The sequence below is a fragment of the Chenopodium album genome, chromosome 18, assembly GCF_948465745.1.
Source record: "Chenopodium album chromosome 18, dcCheAlbu1.1, whole genome shotgun sequence".
NCBI classification, from domain to species: domain Eukaryota; kingdom Viridiplantae; phylum Streptophyta; class Magnoliopsida; order Caryophyllales; family Amaranthaceae; genus Chenopodium; species Chenopodium album.
The window spans coordinates 47630173-47649263 of record NC_137851.1 but is presented as its reverse complement, the minus strand read 5'-3'; the positions used below and the strand labels follow the sequence as shown (position 1 = coordinate 47649263).

At 40.9% G+C, this 19091-nt stretch overlaps 1 non-coding gene across 1 annotated transcript; it reads left to right on the top strand.

Annotated features, from left to right (window-relative positions):
- The first annotated feature begins 16196 nt into the window (after positions 1 to 16196).
- Positions 16197 to 16301, top strand: LOC145593234 (small nucleolar RNA R71). Its single transcript, XR_014102606.1, has one exon. It is a non-coding gene; the product is annotated as a small nucleolar RNA R71 (small nucleolar RNA).
- Positions 16302 to 19091: the final 2790 nt, after the last annotated feature.

Genomic DNA, 19091 nt, shown 5'->3' with positions numbered 1-19091 from the left:
TAAGAGTGTAAGTTTGCCAAGTTCATTCCTTGTAATATTAGTTTCGGTTTGTGTATCTTACCTTTCATATACTAGAGATCAATTATTTGTATTGGTTGGGTTCTTAGGGGTGTGTGTGTGTGTGTGTGTGATTTACATTTTTGCACACATTTGTGTAAGCTTCTAGGTTGAAGCTGAGTGAGAGTACTTAGGAAGTACAAGTGAATCTAAGTCAGGGACTTGGATTGGGTAAAATAGGGTTCTACTGTGTAACAAGTTCAATTTGGAACTTGTGAGTAAAGGTCTGAGTACAATAGGTTGTAACTTGTGAGTTTGCCCTATTATAGTGGATTGGTTTGGTTTTAGAAATCCCTTAGAGGGTCGAGGTTTTACTTCCAGTTGGGCCTTGAAAGGTTTCCTCGTAAAATACTGTGTGCATTGCAAGTTCCTTTACATTCTGTTTTTATATTCCGCAAAAGTAGCCACTAGGAACTCACATACAATTCACCCCCCTTTTCTTGTAGTGTTCGTCTCAACTAGCGCTTGGTATCAGAGCACGATTCTCACGTGTAAGCAGATAACTTTGCTGAGTAAGTTCCCGAGGAGAGATGAATTACAAAGAGAAACTTGAAGAAGGGTATTCTGTCAAACGTCCACCTACGTTCAATGGTAAGTTTTACACCTATTGGAAGAACAAGATGGAAATATTCATAAAGGCTAAAATTACCAGGTTCCTCAACCAATGAGAAAAACGAAGTAGTTCCTAGACTTATATCTGATTTTGACAAAGAGGATTATCATAAACTTGAATTAAATGCTTTGGCTTTAAAATACTTGCATTGTGGACTTGGACCCCATGAGCATAATCGAATCATGGGATGCAAGTCTATTAAGCAGATTTGGGATCTACTAGAAGTTACTCATGAAGATACAAATGAGGTTAAACATTCTAAAATTGATTTATTGATGTCTAGGTGTGAGAGGTTTGAATTGTTGTCTAAGGAGTCCATTGAGGAAATGTTTAAAAGATTCAATGATATTATTAATGAATTGAGTTCCCTTGACAGGCACATCCCTATAGATGAACAGGCTAGAAAGATCTTGAGAAGTCTTCCACAAGATTGTAGACACCTAAAAATGTCTCCCCAAAACCAAACTCGATGATGAACAAGCTTTCACCGCCATTATTGTTTGGGTTGAGTATTTAACCTTTGGAATGCTTAATTCATATTTCCATTCAATACATTTCATAAACCAATCCAATTCCTAGCTCATTTCCCTAAAACAAAACTAGTTTTCCTCTTTTCGTGTCCACATCACAAAACCGAGAGAAACTGATTTTGTGTCCCTGTGATTTTGATCCAATTACTATTTGTTTAGATAGGCCTTGAAATAAGCTTTCCAAAAATATATCATAAGCCCAATTCCAATTTAAAACGAACAAGATATGAGCAAAATACTAAACTCAGCCCAAAACCGAGACCCTTTCACTAAAATGGCCATATCTTAAAATCTACAAATGATTTTGACCTGATTCTAATTTTGATGGAAATTAGACTTGATAAGATTTCCAAATATATATTATATGCGTTATTCCGAGTTACGGATCAAAAGTTACCATAGTTTAAAAACACATAAAAAAAACAGGAATTACCGCGCACAGTGTAAAAACGCCGCGTCGCGGAAAAATCTGACGTGGCACGGTTCCTGGTGTCGTGACACGGTAATTTTCAACGTGTCACGGTGCTTTTTCCGTGTTTTCTCACGCGCTTATGAATCTGGACGTGATTTGGGCAGATTGCACACCGCGACACGACATTGTGTACCGTGCCACGGTGGACTTGACCGTGTCACAGTGCCCACATTAGGGTTTTTCTGCGGCTGTATCTCTTCTAGGGTTCCGTGCATTCCCCTATTCGTCTCTTCTATAAATACAGACTTGATTTCTGCAGTTAAGGGGCACCAAAAATCATTCTCTCTCTCTCTACACCAAATCATTCTCTCTTCCTCTCTTCTACACCAAAAATCATTCTCTTCTCTCTTCTCTCATATTCTAAACCTTAAACTTGTATTTCTAATTACATTATTCCTTCCCTAAGCACTCCAAGGAGTCCCTACTTAACCCGAGGTTCCGTCCTTAAATCAAGGCGTGAAAGGTATAATTAACTGAGGGTTTGGATCAAATCAACTCTACTTTTAATTTAATTTGATTTCAATTTGATTTTTTTTTATTGAAGTTACTAACAATTTATTCATGATGTAGAAATTTAAAGGAACGCACGAAATGTGAGTAATTAATTAATTTAATTACTTATTTTATTTTAATATTGCTGGTATCATGATTAGGTTTATTATTATTTGATTTGACTAACAATTTATTGTTAAATTGCTTCCAATATTAATGTTGATTCTATTATTATATTTATTGATCACAATATTGCATGTTTAAAGGGAATATGTAATTGAAAATCATGCCTAATAAGATAATCTGGACGACCAGTTTAGGTTCCTTTTTAATCTTGTTGTTTAATCAAGTGATCACAAATATTTTAGAATTATGTGTTACATTAATATTCAACCAATTTAGCATAATAATAGTTTGGAGCAAATTGAATCTTTGTTTGAATGCCTTTGAGATCGCAGGAATCACTTTTCACAATAAGAATCGAGTAGAGGCCAATACGGGCGAATGTGACTCCATGACTCACTTCGTACCATCATCCCTGATCCTCCTTTCGTGGTTCCGAACCATATGGAGTTAGTAATCTCATGGATTATGAATGGGGTGTAACCATCACGGGTCAATCGTTGTTGCCTTTCGTTGTCCCTTATCGTGATTGCCTTTTATGATCCGTGAACGGTTTACAAGATCCTTTAAAACTTGTTGGCGGCTCCCTACTTTCCTTGTCCCTAATCGTATATGTCAATTCCTACTTCCTATGAGTGCCAAGCATATTCACACATGCTTAACGTAGGCGTACTTCGAACGACGCCTACAAAGATGAACGATGGAGATCCAAGGTTACTGCAATGCAGGATTTCAAGGACTTTACAAATTTCAATATGGAAAAGCTAGCAAGATCATTGATGACTCATGAACTACACTTAAATTCCAATGCCGAAAGTTCCAAGAACAATAGTAAGCACAAGACTCCGAGGAATCTGAAGTTAATGAGGAAGAGATGGCTATGCTGGTGAGAAGATTCAAGAAAATGATGAACAACAGGAAGTTTATTAGGAACAAGAAACTTTCAAGTTGCAAAGACACTGCCTGTTTCAAGTGTGGCTCGAAAGATCACTTCATAAGAGACTGTTTACTAAAGGAGAATGACAAAGGGAAGTTTAAAGGAAAGGATCAAGCCAAGGAACCCAGAGTCTATAAGCGTTACTTTTCAAAAGAAAATGTGAAGAAGGCTATGATGGTTGCATGGGGAGACTCAGATTCTGAAGAAGAAAAAGACCAACCTTCAGAAGAAATGGCTAATCTATGTCTTACGGCCAAAACCAATGAAAAGGACAAATTAAAAGAATACGAGGCTAAGGTATGGTATTCTTCTAATGAATTAAGACATTTTCAAAAGAAAATTTATACACATTGTGTTAGATATTCTGGAAGATTTAAAAGAACTTCATGTAGCTAAATGATCGGGATTGAGTAGGTCGTTGGGACTACTAACCCAAATCAAATTAACTACTTATAACCTAAACTACCCTAATACAAGTATAGGGGTAAGTATAGGGTCGAACCCAAAAGGAAGCATGCAAGCTAAACATCAAATTCACTAAGCAAGAGTCAAGGAAAGGATAATTTTGTTGGTTTTTTGGATAAAAAGCACTAAAACTACGAATAAGCAAAGATAACGATGAATAAAATCAAGAGAGAACAACGCTAGGGATACGAGGGTGACAAACATGATTAGAAAGAGGGGAATAATGATAGTTATCATGAATAACATGCCAAAGAACACAAGATCCTACCTAAACAATTCATTCTCATGCAATAGTCTAGGCAAATTAATGAAAGAAGTTTTTGCAAACTAGGATCATTCTCATGCATCCTATTAGACACAAGCAAAATCAAGAGAATAAAGGAGCAAAATTTATAAAACTCTATTTTAACAACTCATTTTCATGCAATCATTGAAATAGAGGTGATCTTAATATAGTTTAAATCATTTTCATGCATTTAAACTAGAAGGTAATCAAATAAGGTGCAACAATAATCTCAAGCCATTAAAAATCATATCTTTCATCAATTTAAGGCATGTATTCAATCCAACCATCATTATTCATCCAACATTCAACACATATTTTCCACCCCCTTCCCCTATCTAAGAAATTAGCCTAGAGAAGGGAGATTAAACATGATAACAAAACTAAATGAAAACAAAATAAACATGGAAACAAACATGATAAAAAACAATGAAAATACCAAAAGATATCAACCCACAAAATAGATAGAAGTGAACAACTAGAGTGCAAATAAACAAAGCTAAGAGAAAGGATTAGAGATTACTAAGTAGGCAATAGTAGAAATATTAAAACTTGCAAAGTTGCTTGATTGATTGAAATGAAACTTGAACCAAAGTTGTATACATGAAGATAACTTGAGTAATACTACACTTTCTCTCTCTAAGATTAGGGTTTAATTGTTTTCTAAGATAAGGCTCGGATCCCCTCTAATCTCCCCTACGACCAATATATATAGGTCCTTTAAAAGATACAAAAATACGAAATAAAAAAAACTGAAACTCAGCGGTGCGCACCCGCGCATATACACTGCGCGCCCGCGCATATACACTGCGCGCCCGCGCAGATGTCGTGTGTGCGCCCTCGCAGATCTTGTGCGCCCGCAGATATGTGGGTACGGGGAATTAGACCCATGGATGCGCGCCTTCTCCCAGCAATACTACGCGCTCGCGCTTGAAGAGTGTGCGCCCGCACACAAGGCGCGCACAATTCCCTGTTTTGGCTCTGCTTCTGCTGCTGTTTTGTGCGGGTTCTCCCAAGGCTGCACGCCCGCACATATCAATGGCGCGCGCCCGCACACAAAGCGCGCGCCCGCACACAAAGCGCGCGCCCGCATACAAAGCGCGCACACGGTGCACAAAACCTTCTGTTTGTGTTCTGTTCTTGAGGCATTCTTGCGCGGGTTCTCATAGTGCTGCGCGCCCGCACACAGGGTATTTTGGGGGTGAATTGCTCTTCTTCCAATGCCTTGATTCCTACAAAACAAAAACAAAGAAAACAAGGAGAAAGGCAAACAAAGAAAAGAAGAACAAAAAGGAGAGAAAAAGGGGGCAAACAAGCTACAAATGGGAGGGAAATCCCGTAAAAAGAGCACTAAATTGTGGCATAAATGCCACTCATCACTAAAGCACAAAGTGACGAGACACTTGACACTTACAAAGAACACAGTAATGGATGGACAATATGAAATTTGATATTCAATAAAGGTTTTTTTAGTCTTTTTGATGATAATGTAACTTTGAAAGAGAATCTTGAAAGACTAAAACATGAAAACACTCTTTTGAATGTGGAACTGCCTTTGTTAAAAATTGGTAAAGCAGTTCCTAACTCCGAAGTTCCTCTTCTTGATCAGTATCCAAATTTTGTAAAATTAAAATCTGATTTAGAAGAATTAAAAGTAGAGAAGCAAATCTTGAGGGGGAACTTGAAAGAGTTAGGAAGGGCAAACAACCCATTGAGTACAATATACCTGAATGGATTGCAAATGCCCAAACCAAAAGAACTGAAGGTTTAGGTTATAAGAAGAAGTTCTAGAAAGAAAAGAAGTATGTTAACCTACCTAGTAGTATTGTTTGCTATTTCTGTGGTAAGACGGGACATAAGAAAGTTAAATGTCCTAAGAAAGAAAAGATCACTCTAAAGAATAAAAATCATGTTAGACGGATATGGGTTAGGAAATCTGATTCTACATCTGTTACACAGGAACCCAAAGTAAACCTAGGTTCCTGACATTAACGTTTGATTCTTCATGCAGGTTCCAGTGAGGGGGAACAACACTTGGTACCTCGACAGTGGTTGTTCTAAGCACATGACTGTAGATAAATTTAGATTTCTCTCACTGGATGCCTACTTTGGTGGAATTGTGACCTTTGGTGATAATATAAAAGTTGATATAATTGCTATTGGAAAGGTAGGAAGGTCAAGTTAATAGGGTTGAATAATTGCTATTGGAAAGGTAGGAAGGTCAAGTTGATATAAAAAAATTAATTCTATGTGGAACAATGAGGCTATCTCGACATCTCAACTATGCATACTCTCTCCATAGGGTTGAAATCCATCTCCCTCCACCGTTTCCTTGACCACGCCCCTCTAAAGTCCAAGGGTCTTAGTTAAGGTTGTAACGTCATGGCTAAAGGTTAAGGTTGGGAATTAATTTGAAAATTTTGGTGGAAACTCCTAAGTGAAGCATAAGAGTGGCCATCTCTCAATAACAACATAGGAATCTAACCTAAATTTCAAATCACAACCTTCAATACAAATTACATGACAATACTACTCTTTTTGCAAGATTTTCATTTAACTCAATTTTTCCTTCTCTTTTTCCTTTCTTTCTTTCCTCATCATTTTTTTTTTTTTTTGGAATGGTGTTTGGTTTTCATAAATTACAACTTCCTTGCCAAACCTTTTGCACACTTTTTCATGAATAGAATTTCAAGACCTCATTCGAACCAAATTGCACAACTTCCTTGCTTAAAACCAAGACTCTCAAACTCGAACATCACAAGCCGATGCTTCATTAACTACAAGGGTTGGTAGAACATAGGCCGCTAGGTTTGTAATGTGGTTTAACCAAGAAAGGGGAAATAAGGCTCAACATGGCTAGCAAGAAGGTATATGTAAAATAAAAACCAAATTTGTAACAAAACACAAGGAAAACAAAGAAAAATGAGAAGAGGTGCCCTCTTCCTCCTCTAGAGTTATATGATCACGATCTTGGGAGCTAGGTACCAACACAAGGATTAAGACACGCATAGTTAAGGATCCAATATGCCGCTCAACAAAAGTGATGGAGGCTTGAACAATAAACGCTCACATGGGATATGAAAATAAGCAAATACCAACCAAGGGAATCCTATTCACTACGGAGAGCAACACCATCTTACCACTTTCCCGTGAACTAGGGGTTCAAACGTCCTCAAGAGTTCTAAACCGGGCTACCTTAGCTTAAAATGCGTCTAGTTCAACCCTAAGCACTCTCAAACCGTGAAGACCCTCTTCAACTAGGAAGGTAAGCATTCAAAAATATGTCATAACAAAAGCATATAGGTCCACATGTCCAAATGAACGAGCAAATTCTCAATTTTCAAAAATTTTTCGCTTGTCATGATCATGAATGTCACATAAAAGAAAGAAGAAAAGCAACACACAAAGAAAAAGGAAGAAATAAAAAAGGTTCATAAATGAGGCATGTAAATCATATAAATCCCAATCGACATACAATGATCGTTGAATACAACATCAACGATCCCAGGTTCCTTAGAACCAAATCAAACAACCTCGAACCATTCAACTCCTTCCTAAACTAACCTAAGCTATGCAACCAATCAAATATTTAAAGAGTTGAGAAGGAGAATTTGTCACCCAATTACGCTTAGCAAACGCAAATCCACAATCGTTGAAACTCCACTGCTCGGAAAAATTTGGGGAATTCGCCAATAAGCCCTACAAAATGTCAAAGTCCAAAACAACTCGGCAAATATTTGGTTAGTAGCAAGAGAAATATATACAAAGAAATAAAGAGAAAACAAAATAGAAAAAAGAAACTACTAAAGAAAAAAAAAAGAACAAAGAAAAGAGGAAAATGTTTGGATTAAAGGGGAATTTGGATTTTCGAAAAAACGGGAGCCAAAACAACACAAGGTTTCATTAAAAACATCATCATCATCATTTTTTTTTTGAAAAGAGGGGAAGGAACCTTCCAAAAAGACACCTATTGGCCCAAAATTGCGCCCCATAAGAACAAAGCCCTTGAATGAAACAATAAATAAGCACCCCCCACACTTGAATGGAAAACCGTCCTCGGTTTGAACAAAGTGGAAAAAGGGGTGGGAGGAAGGGCTAAACTCGGCCCGAGGGCCCTAGTCCTCCATGTGAGAACTAGAGCCCTCTCCATATGGACGCCACTCGTAATCGACGTCGATAGGAGGGCCATGGGGGTCCCAACCACGGTTCCGGTACAACTCTTGTTGGTAGTCCGGAAGAGGGTCGAAGGGAGGGGGCATCTCAAGAGGCTCGGATGTGTACATGGGGTAGTTGGGGTCCCCACGGTAATCACACCCCCCCGGTGCCTTGTAGAACTACCCCTCAGAGGTGGGGTAGTTCACTCGGGGGGCCCCTTGAGATGATGGCCCGGACCAATAGGGCCAAACCGGTTGACGGGGTGTGCCGTCAGCATGCGGTTCCTCATGAGAAGGAACCGGCCCCTGTTGGGGCGGAAATACGGATAGTTCACCGGTGGGTCAAAGTGCCCTTGGTTTACATGCCAATCATAAATGTTGGCATTGTAAACCGAGTACCCATCGGCGGCCTCCGTCAAACGGTTAACTTGCATAAAAAGGTTTTCGAAGGCACGTTCAAGGTTAAAAGAAGAAGAAGAAGAGGCCATACCTCCCTCGCTAGAGGAGGGGACGCGCAAACCTTGGGATCCCTCCCCATATTGAAAACCTTGTAGTTGAAACCTTTGTTGTTGTTGTTGATGAAACTGTTGTTGTTGAAATTGCTGTTGTTGTTGGAATTGTTGTTGTTGTTCTTCTTGTTGTTCTTCTTCTTGTTGTTGTTGTTGATGTTGCTGATGCCGCTCGCGGACGATCATGTTTCGCTCACCTCCAAGAGCGTTGGGAAGGACACCATTGTCCCTAGGAATCTTCCACACATTCCTTGTGTTCCGCTCCAAGGAAGTGCGGCTCGGGAATGGAAGAATGCAATGGTGCTCCCGCTCAACGCACCAATCGTGGAAGTTGTTCACATCGTTGGTCGGTTGGATGAAGACCGACTTCCGCATGTATGAGATATCCACGAACAAATCTCTTTCTTTTCCCACTCTTGTGCAAAAAGGGAAAAGAACCTCACCCCCTAGCTTTGAGGCAATCCTTGTTATCATCCCACCTAGGGCAATCTCTCCCGTCTTGTTCCCATTTTTTATCGCCTCACAACATAGCACAAACCAGTACCCCATGTTGAGCCGCCCACTCAACTCCTCCTTTGTGGCGACCCAAAGAGTGAAGAGCTCTTCATGAGAGAGCTTGCTCAAGTCCTGTTTGCTGAACACCGCAAACCCTAAGATGCGGTGTAGGATGCGGAGTACCGGATGGATAATTTGGCTAGCCACTGAGTACCGAGTACTAAACTCATCCATGTCGGTAATTGTCCGCCACCAACGAAAAGCGTCATACTCGGGGAAGAGCTCGGTGGATGGGGCAAGAAGATAGGCGTCGGGGTTAAAGTCTAGGAGTTCATTTAGACGCCGAAGAGAGATGACATGGCGGGAATTGAAGAGTTGGAAGGAGATTTGGAACTCGTTGTTTCCAACGGGTTCCTTCTCAAAGGAAGCTAGGAACTCGTAGGTGGGTTCCTTGAAGGTTGGGTATTGATGTTGGATGAACTCACTCATCCCAAGGTTATCGAGAAGGGACCGAAGGTCCTCATGTATCCCCAAGTCACGCATTGAGCGTTGATAGTAGTGTCGGGTGGGGTTTAGCTTGCGTTTGAGGAGTGTTTGATGGATGGGAGCATGGTGTCGGTTCACAAATTTTAAGGTGGGAAGAGAGGATTGTGCTTGGTTTAGATTTTGAGAGGAGGGTTGGGGTTCATCAACTGATACTCTAGGCTCCTTCCTGCTCCTTCTCCTACCACTCATCTTCACCAACTTTACTCAACAACTCAAAGAGATACCGAGAACACCACGGAGTGATTCCAACACTCAAGAATACCAAATCCTTCCCATAACAACAACAACAATTGAAACCTTTGATCTTGCTATCTGAAAAGGGGTTAGGAGCAACAACTTTTCAAATACAAATACACAAGATAAAACAACAAGAAGAACAACAACAATCAACGCCAAAATATGCAATACTCAATCACTAAAGAGAAAATCACTAGGCAGATTTCAATATCAAGCATCAAAAACTCTCAATCAACATACATTTTCAATCTCACATGCATTAACAATTTTCAATGCTCAAAATCAAGATAGTGATCACTCACACAATTCTCAATATCCAAGTCAAGTAATTGCTAGCCAAATTGCATACAAACAACAATATTCACCAACAATACTCACAAATCACCAAGAAATCCACAACAAAATCCACAATTATAAGCAAAACTATCTCAAAATCACACAAAATTCATACAAGCTCAATTCTTGCTTAACAATCCTAAAACATGATCTTATCTAATGAATTAAGACTACAAAGTACTCAAGGATTAGGATTATACCACAATTGAAGAGTTTGAAGACCTCCAAGAGACCTCACGCACCACCACCTCGACCACCAAAGAACCACCACGAATTTGGTGAAAAATGGATGATTTTGAGAGGGGAAAGTGATGAATTTGTGAGAAAAGTGAGGGAATGTAAGGGATTTGATGAAATTTCAAGGAAATAAGTGAGTTTAGAGTGGATTTGGGAAATTAGGGCTTGAGTTCTTGAGGAGAGAGAGTGGGAACCGTGGCTGATTTTGAGAAAATTGTGAAAGAATCGGGGAAAAAGAACATTTAATCCCCGATAAACCCAGATCTGAGCGCCCGCGCAGGTATACTGCGCGCCCGTGCAAGTGAACTGCGCGCCCGCGCAGATGGCGCACACACGTCGCGCAAAACCTTCTGCCAAAATCTGGAATTTTTGCCTTAAATCTGCGCGGGTTCTCTCAGGCCTGCGCGCCCGCACACCCCTCTTCTGCGCGCCCCCGCAGATGTCACGCACAAGGCGCGCAAATGTTTCTGCCAGGTTCTGATTTTCTGAGCTTCCCTGTGCGCGGGTTCTCCCAGGCCTGCGCGCCCGCGCACAGGGTCTTCATCAATATTTTCTTTTTAAAAGCTCCTCACTCACTTCCTAGTCTCCAAACCCCAACTTAGCTCCATATATAACACCAAACGGCCTCCAAATCCCCTCCAAACACGCATCAAAGATGCAAGTGCCTACAAGAATAGAGGAAAACGAAAACCATAAGACAAAAATCAAACAAACAACCTACCAAAAACATAGAAAATAGTAAAGAAAAGGATTCAAAAGCCGGGTTGCCTCCCGGGAGCGCTTCTTTATAAGGTCATTAGCTTGACCATGATGAAAATCCATTCAAAAGGGTGGCTTTGGACCCAAAGGGTCTAGCCTCAAACACTCAATCACACCAACTTCCTCCTTGCAGAAATAGTGCTTCAAACGAGAGCCGTTCACCATGAATTTGTTTCCGTCGGCATCCAACACAAAAGAACCATAGGGAGTGGTCTTTGATACAACGAAAGGCCCCGACCACTTGGATTTGAGCTTGCCCGGGAACAAACGAAGCCTTGAGTTGAAGAGTAAGACTTTGTCCCCAACTTTGAAGCTCTTGTTCCGGATATGTTGGTCGTGCCGTTTTTTTGTCTTCTCCTTGTAGACTCTTGAGTTTTCATAGGCATCATCTCTAAGCTCCTCGAGCTCGTTGAGCTTCAACAACCTCTTTTCACCCGCCAACGACAAATCCATGTTTAGCTCTTTGATGGCCCACCAAGCTTTGTATTCTAGCTCGACCGGCAAGTGGCAAGCCTTCCCATACACCAACCTATAGGGGGTTGTACCAATGGGAGTCTTGTATGCCGTTCGAAGAGCCCATAGAGTATCGTCAAGCTTTAGGGACCAATATTTCCTTGATTTGTTTACCATCCTCTCGAGGACATTCTTGATTTCTCGATTTGACACTTCCACTTGCCCTTGCGTTTGAGGATGGTAGGGTAACCCAACCTTGTGATGAACACCATATTTCTTGAGGAGAGCTTCCAATTGCTTTTTGGCAAAATGAGACCCTCCGTCACTGATTAGAACCCTTGGTACCCTAAACCTAGGAAAAATTATCTTCTTGAGAAGCTTGAGAACAACTTTTTGGTCATTGGTAGGAGAGGGTATAACTTCTATCCACTTCGTCACATAGTCAACCGCTACCAAGATGTAAAGGTTCCTACATGAAGAAACGAACGGACCCATAAAATCCACTCCCCACACATCGAAAGGCTCCACCTCTAGAATACCTTGTTGAGGCATCTCGTCCCTCTTAGTGATGCCACCACTTCTTTGGCATCGGCCACATTGCATGATGAATTTGTGAGTATCCTTGTGCATTGAAGGCCACCAAAGTAGAGATTGGGAAATTTTTGCTACCATCTTGTCAACACCACCATGTCCCCCACATGGTAGTGAGTGACAATGCTCAAGGACCCCCTCAATTTCATGGTCGGGGACACATTTCCTAAATAAACCGTCACCACATTGCTTAAAAAGGTAGGGATCATTCCAAAAATATCTCCTCACTTCTTTGAAGAACTTTTTCCTTTGTTGAGAAGAGAATTCCGGAGGCACTACTCCACAAGCAAGGTAGTTGGCAATATCGGCATACCAAGGTGTAGAAGACGCTACCATAGCCATTAGAGCTTCGATCCCTATCTCATCATTGATCGGAACAACCTCCTTGTTTTCAAATGGAAGCCTTGACAAATGATCCGCTACATAATTCTCCGCTCCCTTTTTATCTCTCATTTCCATGTGAAAATCTTGAAGAGAGAGAACCCACCGGATCAAACGAGGCTTCACTTCCTTTTTAGACATGAGGTATCGCACCGCGATATGGTCCGTGTACACGATGACTTTGGAACATATGAGATAGGACCGGAACTTGTCAAATGCAAAGACCACGGCTAGCATCTCCTTCTCCGTTGTTGTATAGTTATTTTGAGCTTCATCAAGAGTTCTACTTGCATAGTAGATGACACATGATCTTGCTTCCTTCTTTTGACCAAGGACGGCACCTACTGCAAAATCACTCGCATCGCACATTAGCTCAAAAGGCAAGCTCCAATCCGGAGCTTGCACAACAGGAGAAGAAATGAGAGCTTCCTTGAGCTTACGAAATGCCTCAAGGCAAGCCTCATCAAAGCTAAAAGCAACATCTTTCTTGAGTAATTCGATCAAAGGTTTGGCGATTGAGGAGAAATCTTTTATAAACCTCCGGTAGAAACCGGCATGCCCAAGAAAAGAACGTACTCCTGTGACGGAAGTAGGAGGGGGCAATCTCTCAATCACCGAAACTTTGGCCGGATCAACCTCAATCCCATTTTTTGAAACTTTATGACCGAGGACGATGCCCTCCTCGACCATAAAATGGCACTTTTTCCAATTCAACACCAAACTCGTCTCTTGACACCTTTGCAAAACTCTTTCAAGGTTAAAAAGACAAGTGTCAAAAGACGAGCCACCAACACTAAAATCATCCATGAAAACCTCAATTTCTTTTTCAAGCATTTCGGAGAAAATAGAAGTCATGCATCGTTGAAAAGTAGAGGGAGCATTGCATAATCCGAATGGCATTCTTCGGTATGCAAATGTCCCATATGGACATGTGAAAGTAGTTTTCTCTTGATCGCTTGGATGGATAGGGATTTGGAAAAATACGGAATATCCATCCAAGAAGCAAAAGAAAGCGTGGTGAGAAAGCCTTTCAAGCATTTGGTCCATGAAAGGGAGAGAAAAATGATCTTTCTTGGTGTTTTTGTTCAATCTCCTATAATCAATACACATTCTCCACCCGGTCACCGTCCGGGTGGAGATTTCCTCTCCCTTTTCATTCTTGACAATGGTCATTCCACCCTTTTTGGCAACCACATGAGCCGGGCTCACCCACTTGCTATCGGAGATAGCATAAACGATGCCCGCCTCACGTAGTTTCAAAATTTCTTTCTTGACAACCTCTTGGAGGTTGGGGTTCAACCTCCTTTGAGGTTCAATGGAGGTGGAATGATCATCCTCAAGATGAATACGATGCATGCAAAGAGAGGGACTAATTTCCTTGATATCATTAATGCTATACCCTATCACATCCTTGTATGTTCTCAAAACATCAAGAAATTTTTTGAAATTAAGTTCATCAAGGGTAGCATTGACAATAATAGGGTATTTTTCCTCCTCATCAAGATAAGCATATTTCAAAGAAGGGGGGAGGGGCTTGAGTTCTACCTTGGGAGGAGGCTTGGAACTCTCCTCCGATTTTTCCTCCATTGATTCAAGCTCGATCTTGCCTTGTTCATCAACTTCCTCCTTTGAGGATTTCTCCATTGCCATGACAAATTCTTTGGCTTCTTAAGAGTGGAACTCTTCATTGCATGTTAGAGCTTCCACAATTGGATCTTGAGGCTTCATCATAACCCTTCCCAAACGGTCCAACTCCTCATTCACAACATCAACACGATAGCACTTTTCAACCATAGGGGTCTTTAGCAACTTTGAGAACTCAAAAACTATCTTCTCATCGGCCACTTCACATGTGATGGTGTTGTTTTTGCAATTGATGACCGCCCCCAAAGTCTTAAGAGCTTCCCTACCCAAGATCAAGGGTATATCCACATCTTCCTCCATGTCCATCACTACAAAGTCACAAGGCACATAGATGTGTTCCACTTGAATTGGAACATCCTCAAGTTCTCCACAAGGTAACTTCACCGAGCGGTCGGCTAGTTGAATGGTCTTCCTTGTAGGGATCATCTCAATATTGAGTTTTTGAGCAATGGATAAGGGGATTAGACTAACACTTGCTCCAAGATCGGCCAACGCACCCCTAGCTTCCATGTTTCCAATTTTCACCGGCAAAGTGAAACTCCCCGGATCTTTCTCCTTCTTGGGCATTTTATGTTGAACAAGAGCACTCACTTGGTGTGGAAGGGTGATAAGCTCATCATTGAGCTTCCTTTTGTTGGTGAGGATGTCCTTGAGAAATTTGGAGTAAGATGACATTTGTGTCACTACTTCAAGAAAAGGGAGATTGATGTGCAAGTTCTTCATCACACTTAGAAATTTTGCAAACTTGTCATTCAACTTCCTCTCCGCAAGCCTACTTGGAAAAGGAACCGGTCCATCAAGGTTCCTAGTCTCACTAGGAATTGAAGTTGTCTTCTCGTTGTTGAGCTTCTTCTTCTCCGAACTTCCTTCGACCTCATCAACTTTTTCCTCCTCACCTCTCCTATCTTCATTCACACTCTCTTCTCCTCCCTTATTTCCCTCACTATCCCCTCATTTGGACCATCATAAGAAGTTCCCGACCTCAAAGTGATTGCCTTGCATGTATCGGGTTTTTGTTTATGAGAAGGGTTAGGTTGTGGTTGTCCGGGTAGAGTTGATGGTGAATTGAAAGGAGCTCTCTCGGCCAATTGAGCTAATTGTGAATCAACCATCTTGTTGTGAGCCCTTATTTCTTGCATTTGTTGCCCAAAAGTTTGCATTTGTGAATGCATAGCTTGAAGGAGTTGTGTGGGTGTTGGCTCCGCTTGAGGTGCTTGTTCTTGATTTCTTTGGGGCCCTTGGGTTTGATTGTTGTATTGGTTTTGATTGTTGTATTGGTTTTGGTTGTTGTATTGGTTGTTCCTAGGGTAGCTTCCTCTTGGGTTTTGGTTTTGAGATGGAGGTGGATTTTGGTATTGGGGGTTGGAATTGTAAGAAGGTTGAACTTGTTGGCCCCATTGTTGAGGTTGAGATGCAAACCCGGGTGGTGGTTGTCTCCAAGCTACTCCACCACCACCTCCTCTAAAACCGTCTTATCTTGTGTTGTATGCCGCCACATGCTCGGGGCTCAAACCTCCACAATAAGATGTATCATGGTTCGTTCCTCCACAATTTTGACATGAGAAAGAGTTGACTTGAGAAGAGCTTGCTCCACCACTTCAGCTTGCATTAACACTTGTGTTTAACTTTGAAAGCCCTTTTGTGAGTTGCTCAATTTGATGTTGCAATTGATCGACCTTCTCCAATTCATACATCCCACCTTTCTTCGGTGTACTCCTTCTTCTACCTCCCCAAGAGTAGTTCTTTGCTACCTCCTCGATTGTTGCTTCCACTTGATTTTGAGGGATCTTGATTAGATGACCACCCGCCCCCGCATCCAAGTTGGCTCTAGACATGGGCTCCAAACCATCGTAGAAAAACCTCATGAGCAAACTTTGATTGTATTCATGGTGAGGACATGCTTGTACCAACTCTTTGAACCTCTCCCAAGCTTCATTAAGACTCTCATCCGCTTCTTGTTCAAATGATGCAATCTTCCTTCTCATCTCGGCGGTCTTCTCCTCGGAAATGAACCTCTTCAAGAATGCCTTAACTACCTCCCTCAAAGATGTGAGTGAGTTAGGCTTCACTTGCTTCAACCACTTCTTTGCTCTACCCGAAAGAGATTGTCGAAATAAATGCATCCGGATGTACTCTTGAGAAACTTGGTTGGTTTGAATCATGGCACATAGCTCAAGGAATCTATCAAGGTGCTCTATAGGGTCTTCACTTGTAGAACCCGAAAATTGCTCCGATTGAACCATTCTTGTATATTGGGGATGAATTGTGAAGTTAGTCTCCGTGACGGGTAACAAAATCTCTCCCGTGAGCTCATAATCCTCCGGATTTCCAAACTCACGAAATAAAACATCATCTTCTTGTCCCGCCATTGATTCACTTTGCGAACTAGAAGAGTAAGAATCACTCCCACTATCAATTATAGCACCAAGTCCTCTTCCTTCTTCTTGAAAAAGCCTACGGATTTGTCTTAAAGTTCGGTTGATTTCTTGGTCAATTTGATGGGTAGGTGGTCCTTGAGATCTTCTAAGCATTCACCAAAGCTAAGCAAACAATTAGCAATGACAAGTATGATAGAACAAAACAAAACAAAAACAAAGCAATTAAAATTACTCTAACAAAAGTAAATTAGATACCAAACAAGCCGCTTCCCCGGCAACGGCGCCAAAATTTGATCGGGATTAAGTAGGTCGTTGGGACTACTAACCCAAATCAAATTAACTACTTATAACCTAAACTACCCTAATACAAGTATAGGGGTAAGTATAGGGTCGAACCCAAAAGGAAGCATGCAAGCTAAACATCAAATTCACTAAGCAAGAGTCAAGGAAAGGATAATTTTGTTGGTTTTTTGGATAAAAAGCACTAAAACTACGAATAAGCAAAGATAACGATGAATAAAATCAAGAGAGAACAACGCTAGGGATACGAGGGTGACAAACATGATTAGAAAGAGGGGAATAATGATAGTTATCATGAATAACATGCCAAAGAACACAAGATCCTACCTAAACAATTCATTCTCATGCAATAGTCTAGGCAAATCAATGAAAGAGGTCTATGCAAATTAGGATCATTCTCATGCATCCTATTAGACACAAGCAAAATCAAGAGAATAAAGGAGCACAATTCATAAAACTCTATTTTAACAACTCATTTTCATGCAATCATTGAAATAGAGGTGATATTAATCTAGTTTAAATCATTTTCATGCATTTAAACTAGAAGGCAATCAAATAAGGTGCAACAATAATCTCAAGCCATTAAAAATCATATCTTTCATCAATTTAAGGCATGTATTCAATCCAACCATCATTATTCATCCAACATTCAACACATATTTTCCACCCCTTCCCCTAGCTAAGAAATTAGCCTAGAGAAGGGAGATTAAACATGATAACAAAACTAAATGAAAACAAAATAAACATGGAAACAAACATGATCAAAAACAATGAAAATACCAAAAGATATCAACCCACAAAATAGATAGAAATGAACAACTAGAGTGCAAATAAACAAAGCTAAGAGAAAGGATTAGAGATTACTAAGTAGGCAATAGTAGAAATATTAAAACTTGCAAAGTTGCTTGATTGATTGAAATGAAACTTGAACCAAAGTTGCATACATAAAGATAACTTGAGTAATACTACACTTTCTATCTCTAAGATTAGGGTTTAATTGTTTTCTAAGATAAGGCTCGGATCCCCTCTAATCTCCCCTACGACCAATATATATAGGTCCTTTAAAAGATACAAAAATACGAAATAAAAAAACTGAAACTCAGCAGTGCGCGCCCGCGCATATACACTGCGCGCTCGCGCAGATGTCGTGCGTGCGCCCTCGCAGATCTTGTGCGCCCGCAGATCTGTGGGTACGGGGAATTAGACCCATGGATGCGCGCCTTCTCCCAGCAATACTGCGCGCTCGCGCTTGAAGAGTGTGCGCCCGCACACAAGGCGCGCACAACTCCCTGTTTTGGCTCTGCTTCTGCTGCTGTCTTGTGCGGGTTCTCCCAAGGCTGCATGCCCGCACATATCAATGGCGCGCGCCCGCACACAAAGCGCGCGCCCGCATACAAAGCGCGCACACGGCGCACAAAACCTTTTGTTTGTGTTCTGTTCTTGAGGCATTCTTGCGCGGGTTCTCATAGTGCTGCGCGCCCGCACACAGGGTATTTTGGGGGTGAATTGCTCTTCTTCTAATGCCTTGATTCCTACAAAACAAAAACAAAGAAAACAAGGAGAAAGGCAAACAAAGAAAAGAAGAACAAAAAGGAGAGAAAAAGGGGGCAAACAAGCTACAAATGGGAGGGAAAACCCGTAAAAAGAGCACTAAATTATGGCATAAATGCCACTCATCACTAAAGCACAAAGTGACGAGACACTTGACACTTACAAAGAACACAGTAATGGATGGAAAATATGAAATTTGATATTCAATAAAGGTTTTTTAGTCTTTTTGATGATAATGTAACTTTAAAAGAGAATCTTGAAAGACTAAAATATGAAAACACTCTTTTGAATGTGGAACTGCCTTTGTTAAAAATTGGTAAAGCAGTTCCTAACTCCGAAGTTCCTCTTCTTGATCAGTATCCAAATTTTGAAAAATTAAAATCTGATTTAGAAGAATTAAAAGTAGAGAAAGCAAATCTTGAGGGGGAACTTGAAAGAGTTAGGAAGGGCAAACAACCCATTGAGTACAATATACCTAAATGGATTGCAAATGCCCAAACCAAAAGAACTGAAGGTTTAGGTTATAAGAAGAAGTTCTAGAAAGAAAA